This window comes from Myotis davidii, unplaced genomic scaffold (assembly GCF_000327345.1).
Source record: "Myotis davidii unplaced genomic scaffold, ASM32734v1 scaffold289, whole genome shotgun sequence".
In the NCBI taxonomy this organism is placed as follows: Eukaryota; Metazoa; Chordata; class Mammalia; order Chiroptera; family Vespertilionidae; genus Myotis; species Myotis davidii.
Genome location: NW_006299717.1, coordinates 26,076 through 38,408, shown reverse-complemented (window position 1 = coordinate 38,408; position 12,333 = coordinate 26,076).

The window sequence follows — 12,333 nt, the reverse complement described above, 5'->3', positions numbered from 1 at the left end:
AAGCCAGCAGGTCGTTATCTCCCGAGGGGTCCCAGACTGCGAGAGGGCACAGGCTGGGGTGAGGGACCCCCCCTCCCCCCCGAGTGCACAAATTTTTGTGCACCAGGCCTCTAGTAGGTTAATAATCTGCAATATGAAAGGTATGACTGACTTAAGCTGTCTGTCCAAGGAAAGCTGTGTTGGATTCACAGGCTTCCAGACGCACAGAGAGAGCAATTCACTCAGCCTTGAGGACCGGGGAGGGGTCTTTGATGTAAACCTTTCCTCCAAGTCTTCTGAAACGTGAGTCTGTTCAATCCTGGCTCTGCCACTTACCAGCCACATGACTTTTAGTCAAGTGATTTCATCTCTGAACCACTGTCCTCCGCTGTGAAAAGGGAACAATTGCAGCACGGAGCAGTCCATCTCGCTGAGTTGTAACGTTCAAGACACAGACGTGGCCATCGGGTAGGTGCCGTGGTGACAGGGAAAGGCGGCATGGGGATGGCGCTCTGTGACTTCCTGCGGAACAGGTGCCACTCTGGAAAGAATTTGGACACTTACCAGCCCAGTGTGAGGATTCTCACCTCCGGCCCCTGGGGCCCCTGTGACGCATTTCTCCGCAGTGTTTGCATCCATGAACATCTCTCCCTGTGCTCCGATCTGACTGAAAGACAGGGGAGGACATTTCCGGATACCGAGTGCCCGTCTGTGCCAAGAACTCTGCTGGGAGTTCTAAACGTATTACTTCAGACAATATCCCCCGATTTCTGTTAAGAAAATCTGTGGAAGGCTTTGAAATGGGGGAGCGTCCCAACTACAACAGAAACATAGCTGTTGGGTGTTTTCTTGAGCAGCACGCCAGGTTATCTGACTGTGTGGGGGCCGGGCATTTCACCTTGGAACTAGCTACAACTCTGGGGGTCCTGGGAAACTGATAGCGATGCAAAGGACTCTCATTCTCAGAAAGGAGATGGTTGTGGTGGAGGTGCCGCTGGTTATTTCTGGTGGTGACTGACCGGTGTTGCAGATGTTTGTAATTTTATTTCAGAATTCCTGATCACTTACAGATGTTTGTTTGTATTTAATTCTCCTCTCAACTGGTTGTCATATCTTATGGTCCCCTCATCCATTAATCACTTAAATAAAATCTTTGGGAGAGAGTAATTGTATGTTCATAGGAGTCATGAGCTTAAGTAAAAAAAAATCCTTTAATAATACCTATCAGAAAATGGAGAGACTTACAAGGTCATAGATGTTCAGCACATTCTGGCGCTCCATTATGCTCTTCTTGGGGTCCTCGCCCCTCCCACGATTGTCCTGTTATTCTCATTGTAGGTCTCATGATTCACAGCCTTTGGCTTCCAGGAAACCGCCTCACCCAGTTTCCAGTGACCGCCTCCCCCCGACCCCACCTGCACCTGGCCCCACCGGTTACCCTGACTGACCCTTACAAGAGACATCAATATCCTGCTCCCGCTACTCTGCCCCACTGATGCCATTGAGGTCTCAGCCCTGCTGCTAGCAGATGCCACAATCAACTTGTCATTCTTTACCCCTTTTGGCCTCCTGCGTTCCTCCTTTGGCGACCCTAACAATAGAGTTGCTCTTCGAGTTGGGACTTTACCTTGCATCTATTTGTTTCTTTCCATTTGGTGGAACCACCTCAACATGTCGTGTCCTACTGACTCTATTCCGTGCCTTTTCTCTCCTGCCTTTTGTGAGTCCTGGGAGGTCTGGGCCTCCCTCGGAAGTAATTGCTTTGTGAGCGAATGAAGGGGAAGGAAGGTTCAGACCGTTCTGGGCCCTGAAATTCACATGCTGGACTGACAGGTAAGGAACGGGCTAAGCAGAGTCAGAAGTGCTGTGAAGAAGGGCTCGTGTGTGGAGATAGAAAGAATAGACTGAAAGGAGAAGTGCCTGGAAGCCCAACCTAGGTCCCTCCTCACCTCTCCCTCCACCACCACCTCCCACCACCTCCTTATCCAGAATTCTCCCTGTGATTCTGGTGTGGAGTGAGGATGAGAGAAGGCCCCATCTCCTCTCTGAAGGACCTCGGGTTTAGTCTCCAAATTTTCCCGTGAAACGCCACCTCATTGAGTCCTTCTCCGGGTCCCACAGTTGTATCAGCCCAGATGTTTGGGAGAAACTTCTGACTTGTTTTCTCCAAATTCAGATTCTCCCTTGCCGATCCCTCTCACATAACTACTCCTACCACCTACAGCTTTGTCCCTGAGCGCGGAAGGCCCTCCTGACTGGTGTTAGAAATATTAAAAAACAATTGCTGAGGAATGATGAGGGGCACACTTCCTCCTCCTCTCGTTCTCTCCTTGATTCACCCAACTAGTATTTTTATCAAATGCATACCCCACTGACTAACATTCTAAAGCATCACATGGGGACTCCTAAGATTTATAAGAGACTTTCTGATGGGAAAACCGTTTAAAAAAAATAACTGTCTAATGACAGTGCAATCCCTCCCCCTTCTCTGCTTTCTCAGTCTCCAAGCTCCTCGCACCGTCTAAGCTTTATACATCTCTTGTTATTGTCTCTCGGCTTGAGCAGAAAGCCAGCCCCATGAGGGCAGGAACTTGGTGTCAGTTTTGTCTCTTGTTCACTCCCTGGCATCTAATGAACAATCAGTAACTAAATGTTTCAATGAACAAATGCGCATCTATGTCCCGGGTTGATGCCGGGTGTTTTTACATATAATCTCATCATCATATCAGCCGGTGAAGCACATTTAATCCATTCCATTTCAGGGATGAGGAAAGTGGAGTCCAGGATCTGAGTTCCCCAAGGGTGACAGACATAGAAAATGCCGGAGCCCGGATTCCAGCGCAGGACTCAGCTGTGACACCTGCAAACGCCTGTCAGGCAGGAGGTGCCCACAGGACCCAGTCCATCAGGCAGCAGGACAGAACCAGGGGTCGCTGACAGCCACACTGACCTGCATGTGAAGGACATGAGTGTGGGCAGGAGCAGCAGGGGCTGCCTCTGGAGGAGAAGGTCTGGAGCCTGGAAGGGCATGGCTAGGACAAGACAGGCTCAGGCTCCGTGAGGTGGGATTGGGCCATGAGGCCAGACCAGGGGTGGGCAAACTTTTTGACTCGAGGGCCACAATGGGTTCTTAAACTGGACCGGAGGGCTGGAACAAAAGCATGGATGGTGTGTTTGTGTGAACTAATATAAATTCAAAGTAAACATCATTACATAAAAGGGTATGATCTTTTTTTTCAATAGTTTTATTCATTTCAAACTGGCTGGATCCGGCCCGTGGGCCGTAGTTTGCCCACGGCTGGGCCAGACCATGAGCATATGGGGAGCAGGGGAAATATGGGAAGTTAGGAGCTGGTTCTGCATTCATTCATTCATTTATTTATTCATTCATTCAATGTGTATTAAATATCTACTGTCTTCCAGGTAAAAAACCAAGCTCTGGGAATATAAAAGTGATTAAGACACAACATTTGCTCTCCAGGGACTTGCAGTCTGGAGCCGGAGAAGCAGACACCAGCAGAAGTTGTGGGAAATGTTTGCAAGAGCTCAGGAGGCACAACAATAGACGCCTCGAGCTTAACGGGGAGGGAATTTCAGGAAGGCCGGTGAGGTGCAGAGATGGTGTCACTGAAGAGTCCTGTCTTGAGATGAATTTTTAAAAAAACGTTTTTATTAATTTGTTTTCCAGAGAGTGTGTGGGAGAGAGAGAGAGAGAGAGAGAGAGAGAGAGAGAGAGAGCCATCGATGTAAGAAATATCAATCAATTGCCTCCCATACACACCCTGAGCAGGAATCGAACCAGTAACATTTCAGTGCAACCTTTTGGATGACTGGTTGTGTTAGTTGGGAGCTGGGGAGCTCAGAAGAGAGCTCCAGGCAAGAGTAGCAACAGAGAGTCATGAGATGAGCTGGTCAGGGGACCGTCCTTTTAGGGGGCTGCAGAGGACGCACACCGAGACAAGGCAGGGAGGACTGGTGGAGGCCTGGTCATACCGTCCTGCTAGCTGTGCCAGGGAACACTGACCTTATTCTGTACACCAGGGCTCCAAAGCTTTGTCTGTAAAGTTACCAGATGGTGCTACAAAAGCAGCCATGGACAGTGTATCATGTGTGGGCGTGGCTGTGTTCCAGTGGAAATAGCCTGTGACGTGGCAAGAGCTTGCGTGCCCATCACAGAGGACGGGCGGCCCCAGCAGTGTTCCTTAGAGAGCAGCAAAGAACATTGATGAGGCTAGAGTCTAGACATAAATGAGGCATGCGGCCCACCGGGTGTGAGTTTGACATGCTCGGGCTAGACTGTGCCAGAGACAGAAACAGGAGACTGGTTAGGAGCTGGGTGAAATAGCCCAACTCTGAACTTACACGTCTGAGTGGCATGGCAGCAATAGGAAATGAAAAGAGATGCAAAACCCACTTTGTACAGGGAATGCAGGGACTCATTTTATGGCTGTGCCTCCTTCAGGGTTTGAGGATCTGATCAGGAATGGTGTCTAGAGCCCGGGCCGAAGTACTAGGAGTTAGCAAGTCGCCTCTGCTTGTCTATTGTATTATGGAGACTTGGAAGCTAAACTCACGCAGGAGATGAAGTGGACGAAGAGTTATCGGCGGATCCCAGATCGGAGCACCAGAGGAGGGAGAAAAGTGGCAGCTCTGTGGTTTAATTCTAGGCAGCACCCTGCTGCTCTCTAAGAGATATGTAGATACAGATATTCATCAGGGAATGCAAAACGAATCAGAAAAAAGGAATGCTTCCATGTTACTGCAAAGCAGAGATTCTTTTTAGAAGCAAAAATTACCTGCAGGTGGAAGGCAAGGCATTGGGGGTGGTGAGCGTGGGGAGAGGCGATATCTCCCAAATCAGCTTTTTGCTAACTGGGGAAGAAATGGATACATCTGGAAAATATGAAACTGTTTGCATAAGCGATGCACTGGCTGCTCAGCCCGTGTCTCAAAGCCCAGGTGTTACATAAGATAATGTTGCTAAAATGCTTGGGACTTAGGGAGAGAGGCTGTATAAACATGTGATTTTACTATAGCTCATAAAAGATGATTGTGTGGAAACCTCAGATTCTGTGCACTATAAATAAATGGCTCCCCTTCTCATTGTATGGCTGTGCCTCCTTCAAGGTTTGAGGATCTGATCTGAAATGGGTGTCTAGAGGCCGGGCCGAAGGACTAGGATTTAGCCAGTCGCCTCTGCTTGTCTATTGTATTATGGGTACTTGGCATGTGGGGAAATAGAGAACAGTGTGTAGGTATGTGTGGGCATGTGCTCCTGGGTGCTTCGGACCAGGCCTGGGGAGAGAAATCAGTGACTGGAGAGTTGTCAGCAGGGGACCAGGGCATTGATTGGCTCCGGTAGCTGAGTCTGTACAAAATGTCAAGGGAGCCTGACCTCCGTGCAGCTCCTTGCCAATCCCATTTTCTCAAGTAAAATGACATGTGAAATGCACTTGTTTTTAGCAGCAACATTTTGTTTTATTTGCCCACAGGGCACAGACGATGGTGCCTCTGAAGAGCCAGCTGTGTGTGCAGCCTGAGGTCTGCTCCCTGGAGCACGGGCTGTGAGAACTTGTGTGTTTCCAGAAAATCCGCACAAAGAAAGGGAGGAGCCTGGGAGGACAGCCAGTGCTTCAGGTCCTGGGAATCTGTAGAGTACTCCCTGGCTTTCCCACCTGGCAATTTTCTGTGACTTCAACAAGACGTAGCCTACTGGTGTCCACTCGGTACAAGAGCAACCTGGTGGGGTGGGATGATGGCAGGATAGTAAGAAGCTAGGGAAATTCCTTGGCAAGTGGAATAAGGGAGAGTGAGACAAAACAATTAAACAAGGTCAAAGGACTTGAGCAATTTACAGCCAGCTAATGAATCACAAGGTTGCATCTTCCCTAGCCAAGGACACTTAGGAGCAAGTGGTTTACACCTTCCAGACCATTCGTAGATAGACTGGCCTCGATCCCTGTCCTTCAACGACATTCTTTTTTTAAATATATTTTATTGATTTTTTATAGAGAGGAAGGGAGAGGGATAGAGAGCCAGAAACATCGATGAGAGAGAAACATCGATCAGCTGCCTCCTGCACATCCCCCACTGGGGATGTGCCCGCAACCAAGGTACATGCCCTTGACTGGAATTGACCCCGGGACCCTTGAGTTCGCAGGCCGAGGCTCTATCCACTGAGCCAAACCGGTTCTGGCCAATGACATTCTTTAAAAATAAAACTAACCAGAAAAGAACCCTGACCTTTCTATATGCACATTTTTAAAATAAATTTTATTTATTTTTTAGAGAGAGGAAGGGAGAGGGCTAGAGAGTTAGAAACATCGACAAGAGAGAAAAGCCTCAGGGCAAAAGACCCATGGTGCCCTCTTGCTGGAGCACACCCACACCTTGTTATCTCTACTATTTTTCTAAACTCTAAGTGTCCCCAGGAGACGTACAACCAGGGGAGCAGCAGGCGTACAACCAGGGGGCAGCAGGCAGCAGCAGCTTGTCCCAGGCTCACCCCCTGAACCTCTCTCTCCTGTTGCTTCTACTACCTTGAACCCTTCCTCTGTATCACTGTCCCCAGCTTTAATAAACTCTCAATAACCTGGACTCGTATTGTGAAATCTTTCCTGCAGTCAGTCAAGAGCCCACACACTATTGGTGGGCCCAAGGCAGACCTCAGGCCCAGTCCCCGTCTGGTAACAGGATGGGTGGGAGGGTGGGAGAGTTGAATACATAATTATAATGGGAATCCTTCCTTCCTCATTCCCCTGAAAGAGTCCTGCTACCACCACAGGGAGTCCAGGTATCATGGACACAAATAAGGGTTTCAGATCCTGGGTCTGCCACTTACTAGTTGCCAGGCCTCAAGCTACTTGCTTAATCTCTGGAACCTTCTTTCCTCATCTGTAAAATGAGCCCCCCCAAATCTCCAGGCATGTTGACGACTGAAAACCACCAAGCTCGGGACCTACCCATTCTGTGTATACGAGCCTGTATGTCAGGGGTGGGGAATGTCATCTGGCCTGGCCCTGCCAAGGCATTAGGGGTGAGTTAGCTAAATGTTTGACTAAATACAGCAGCTTAACTTTTAAGTCGATAATTTTGTATGGCCCGACAATGGTGTTATAAACATCCAAATGGCCCTGGGCAGAAACAAGGTTCCCCATCCCTGCTACATAGTCAAATAAGACACTTGTCAAGTCCCATTGCCAACCAGAACCAGGGAGTTCTGACTTCCTGGGTCAAGTTCAAGCCTGGTTTTCACCGAGCGTCTCGCAAGGGCTCAGAGGCTATTTGGGGCCATTGCTGACACCTTCTTTCCGTTCCCATGTGCCGACGGGCTCCGTGCGGGCACGGTGGGCAGACAGAGTACGTTGGTCCTGCTGCCTGTGGGCTGAGAGGTACAGCACCAGCACAGATCACTGTGGTACAAAGTGGAAGGTGAGGTGGGCTCCGCGGATGGCAGGGGTTGGGGGTGGGACAGCGCAGAGGGAGAGCCTTCTGTGGCTCTGCAGAGTCTGCTGCATCTCAGCTGTGCGATCCTGAGCACAGCACGGAGCCTCCCTGAGCTGTGTCCTCTTCGTCAACAGGATGACGGGGATGGTGACTATGAAGTCACTGGGACGAGTAGATGAAACGACATGCAGAAAAGCATTAGCCAAGTGCTGAACTGTATTGGATTGTTATGATTAGCAGGTTTGAGTTTGTAAGTTAAGTTTCCCTCCTATCCCTCCCTTAGCACACCCTGCTGCTGGAGTCTGCGCTGCCGGCTGGGGGCTGGGGGTTGGGGGGAGCTAGTTCTGGGCTCCCAGGGAGCGGGCTGGTGTTCTCTCTATGTGCTGAGGGCTACCACGGCGCCTGGTAGGCCAGAGTGGGGCTATGCCACAGTCACATACCAACAAAGTATGTGTTTAATGAACTGGCCAGAGATAGAACCTACATCCCAGGATGAGGAAAAATAAGGCTGCCCCGATCTCTTCCTTTATCTGCCCAGCCCCTCTCTGCACCCCTTCACTGTGCTTGGCCCCAGAGAGGCTGCCCTGTCAGGACTGCATCAGTGGGTGCCTCGTCCTGGCGTCTGATTGTGTTAGTGGGAAGTGCTGGCAGCAGATCGGAGAAAGGTGGACCATGAGCTGAGATATATGTTGCCTGGATTCCTCCTCACCAGCTCACTGGTTGATGGCTGGAGTCTACATGTCTTTCCCTGCGGCTGCTGTCTGTAGGCTCAGGGAGCTACAGCATCCTGCTGTTGCTAACACCGATGTTACAGGCACCTCAACCCACCCACACCCAGACCCTTCATTGGTCTCCCCGTTTGACTTTACTGTCCATTAACACCCAGGGACCTGAACTTTCACAAAACTTGTAGGAGAAATGAGGAAACGATGAAAGTGCTCAGTGAAGGTTAATGAGAGTGTGCCTTAAAGAGCTGGAGCAGGAGCGAGTGTCGGACGCTTCTGAGGCGGGAGGAGCGAGTGTCGGACGCTTCTGAGGCGGCAGGAGGTGGGCATGCTCCAGGTGTCAGGAGTGAGGTCTGAGGAACCTGCGGGCAGGACCTAGAGAGCAGAATCCCAGGGAATCCGCTTCCTCAGGAGCCAGGGGAGCAGGAGAGAAGGTGCTGGCTTTGACCTGGGAGGAGGAGGGGCTGGATCTAGGGGTGAGACAGCATCTCCAGAGCCTGAATACCGAGTGAAGCCGGATTTAGGGGTGCACCTCCTCCCGCAGCTTCCTTGTCGCCGAGGCACATCCTGCCAGCTCCCCTGGCTGCGGACATGCGCTCTGATGGACCCATAACCCACCGTGCAGAGGCCGCACACTAGGGCCACGAAGGGGAAAGACCCAGGGTCTTTGGAAGAAAACCTCTGAGTCCCAGACAGGAGATGCAGGAGGCAGCCTGGAAAGGACGGGCATATTCTGGGGGTTCCCAGGCTTTGGCCTGCCTGGTAGTGGGGGCCAAACTGAGGAACACGACCCTAGGCACCAGTTCCTGGGGTCCTAGGGGACTGTGCGCATGCACAGGGATTAGGGCTGTGTCTGACCCAGAACTCAGTGGCTCTGTTTTCAGCTGAGTCAACAGAGTTCAAGTTCTGTGGAGGAGCTTGGTCATTATATTGGAGACAAATGTCGAATTAACTATCCCCACGCCAGACAGGTGTGTAGGCCCCCTTGTCACACAACACGAGACCCATATGCCCCTTTTGTAACACTGATCATGCGTGTGTGTGCACAGTCTGTCTCCTCAGCTAGACTCTGTCCCCAAGAGGTCCTGCCTGTCTGGTTTCACTACAGCATCCCCCACACCCAGCCCCCAGTGTGACAGGTGACCTGCCCTTGAGCACCCCTGTCGGTGAGGGAGATGAGACTTAGCACAGTTCTGTAGGGACCTCGCTGCCTTCACTCTGGAGGCCAAGTGCAGAGACAGGGCTCTTTGGTGCCCAGGTCCTCACTCAGCATTGCAGGGGGAAGGGCTGTGGGAGCCACCCACGTGAGGCGGACACAGGGACCTGGATCCGTTCTCAGGAGCCCCGCCAAGGCCCGGTGCCTGTCTGCCTGCACCTCTCACAGATGCTCTGCTCACGGGCGATCATTTTGTGCCATCAGTTTGCAATATGGGCTTTTGGGGTATTGCCAACCATGTCTAATTCTCTAATCAAATTGTCATGTTCAAGTTGGAAAAAACAAGCCAAGGACTAAAGGTCAGCTGCTCAGCTGGCCCTGATGGGAGAGGGGAGGGGAGAGAAGTCATAGGCTATTAATATGACAGGGTGACAGGGAGGTAGGGACCTGGGCGGGGAGGGGAGCACAGTTTGGGCAGATGCCAGAAGCAAGGTGGCCCCGGGTCTGCAGGCTGGAAACACCTGTGGGCTGAAGCAGTTTGGTAGCTGAGTGGAGGCACCTGGAGAAAGGCAGGGGGAGGGCGGAGGGCTCACCAGCTGGCATTTGGAGTCCCACCACCACATATATCCATACCTCTACCCTGCCTTCTCAGGTGTAAATATATCCACACATGACACAGAGCAGCACCCTGCCTCTCTCTGGCCCCCACTCTATCTGGTCAGTGCAAAGGATGACACAGGCTTGGGGGTAAGGTGAGGCAGTGGCTGCAGACACAACGTTCTCAGTGAATGAAATGCCAATCTGGGGAAGCGCTCTGGGAGGAGGTGGGTCGGAGCAGACCTTAGAGAATGATGTCCTAAGCTCTCGGGTCCATGCCCACGTCCAGCTACACAGTCAGGGCCAGTGGGAAGATCCTCGAAAGTGTGCAAGTTTTAGGTTTTAATCTTGTATGCATTCCTTAAGGTCACGTGATCTCAGAACTCATGGTGGAAATGGTCCAGTCCAAACCCTCTTCCTGGTACAGATGGAAAAACTGAGGTCCAGACAGGCCCAGTGCTTCTCCAGGGCACACAGCCTGTTGATGGCAAAACAGGAACCAGAAGACCTGGTCCTCCTTCTGTGACCTCAAACTCACTTCCTGGACCTCCCAGGCCTCGGGGGGGTTGCATTCCTGGGGAGCAGACTCCGAGGTGAGCCAGGTTTATCAGGGGTCAACAGCTGGGGAAGAGAAGGGGGAATCAGGAGTGGGCAGAGGGCAGCCAGGCTGTGGCACAAACACCATGGAGCCTCGGCCAGCCCTGAGAAGGGGATGGAGACAGCATTGGTCTGCTTGGCCCGTCCCTGCCTCACGGGTCCCTGACTGTGGCTGCTCCGGAGGGTGTGACCATGGACAGGAGCTCCCTTCATTGAAGGTCAAGCTGGAGGGTCTGGCAGGCGGGGAAATGAAAGGTCCCTTCCTGAAGGAGACCCAGGGGCCAATCCCCACCAAGCTGGTGAAGGGAAGCACGCCACCTGCCTGCAGGACTGACACAGGCCCTGTGAGCATTATGCCCTGTGTCACGCGTGCATGCACTTTGAAAGATAAAGTAGACATCCTTTCTGTCTGCAGCTGGCCTGTGTGTGCAGCTCCGGTGTGGGGACCTCGGGAGGGAGGCCCTTGCTTCTCCCTGGCATCGTGTGTTCCCTGGTGCGACATCTCTACCGTGGTATGTGGGTCTCTAAGCCAGCAGGGCCCCCACCCTGGCACAGGAAGGTCACAGTGGGGACTGGGGCTCTGGATGTGTCGTAGAGGGTGCCACCCCTTCTTGTCCCAGGCGTCCCAGACCCATGTAATCTGGGATGAGGTCCTACACTATTTGATCATCCACTTGGTCAGTGCGGTGAAATGCAAGTCCGCAGGCCTTGGACTCAGGCCCGTGCTGTCTTTAATCCTGTGCCGACACTCACTAGCTGTGAGGCCCTGGACACTCATTTCCTTGCTGGAGAAATGAGAATAATAAGAGAAGATTAAGGGACCCAACATGTGTAAGATTCCTGTTACTGTGCAACATTTGAGCTTGCTCACCTCCTGCTTTGCTTCTGTCCTTTGGGGAGATACCCGGGAGTAAGACCGGGGAGCCATCGCCCCTCCTCCTGATGCTTCGTAAGGAGAGAACAACCCCCTCCCCCTAAATGTCACCCTCCCAGTCTGATTTCTGAGGAGGAAGCCTGTGGACCGGGCACTTCCTTTCTCTCAAACTTCCTAGCCGGTTGCTGGGAGGAAGAGCACAGAGGTGGGGCCTCAGCGTGGGTGGTCCGGGAGGAGGCAGGAGAAGAAGGGGGTGTTCTGGGAGGGAGGCAGGAGAAGTGGGGGAATTTCAGGATGGCCCCATCTTTGCGGAAGGTCCTGGGTAGCAGCTGGGCTGTGAAAAATGAATGACTCACTCAAGAGGAAATAGGATTTTTCTCTCGTCTATAGAGCATGTTTGGTAAGAGCTGGTTGATTGAAACCTTGTTGAAATCTTGAAAGATTAAATAAATAAATGAGAGGAGCTTCCAGATTAAATCTTCATCTCCTGCCTCGTGCTGTGCCTTCCCAGCCCCTCACTCTTACTCTCCCTCCCCTGTCCCTGCTTCCGTCTGTAGTGTTTACCCTCTACACAGAGGCCCTGGGATGGGGCCCGGGCTCAGCAGGGACAATGACAGGAGAGCTCCATTTCTTTTACTAGATCCCAAACTGCCGGCAGCCACACACACACACACACACACACACCCCAGCACAGCCTTTAAGACAGATCTAAAATGTGAACCTTAAGACAGATCTAAAATGTGGACCAGGCGGCTTGTGGCCAGACAGGAAATGGAAATTGAACACTGATGTGGAAAGTGGCTGACTTTGCTGCTTGGAGAGTGCTACCATTTCAGACCGCACAGGACAGAGGCAGGAAGAGGGCTTTTGGGGGAGCTATTCATGGTTTCCCCTTTTATCAAAGAAATGGTGGCCTGAGTCCCTATTGACTGACACCCCAGCCACACCTCACCTTCGGG